We start from the raw sequence: 512 nt of genomic DNA on the forward strand, positions 1-512 counted from the left end.
GCAAATCTTACATCGCTGGGCTCGTGGCAGCGACAGCCGTGGTCACGGAAGGTCTGGAGTCCTTTGTTTCGCAGAGCCCATCCTGCGAGGCACACTTGATCACGCAGAGCCCATCCTGCGAAGCACACTTGTTGACGCAGATCCCATCCTGCGAGGTAGTCTCGTTTTCGCAGCACCCCCCTGCGAGGATTGTTGTTCACGCAGACCTATCCTGCGGGGTAGTCTTGTTTTCGCAGCACCTCCCTGCGAGGATTATTGTTTACGCAGACCTATCCTGCGAGGTAGTCTTGTTTTCGCAGCACCTCCCTGCGAGGATTATTGTTTACGCAGACCTATCCTGCGAGGTAGTCTTGTTTTCGCAGCACCTCCCTGCGAGGATTATTGTTGACGCAGACCTATCCTGCGAGGTAGTCTTGTTTTCGCAGCACCTCCCTGCGAGGATTATTGTTGACGCAGACCTATCCTGCGGGGTAGTCTTGTTTTCGCAGCACCCCCCTGCGAGGATTGTTGTT

Source organism: Penicillium arizonense (assembly GCF_001773325.1).
Source record: "Penicillium arizonense strain CBS 141311 chromosome Unknown PENARI_contig158, whole genome shotgun sequence".
NCBI lineage: Eukaryota > Fungi > Ascomycota > Eurotiomycetes > Eurotiales > Aspergillaceae > Penicillium > Penicillium arizonense.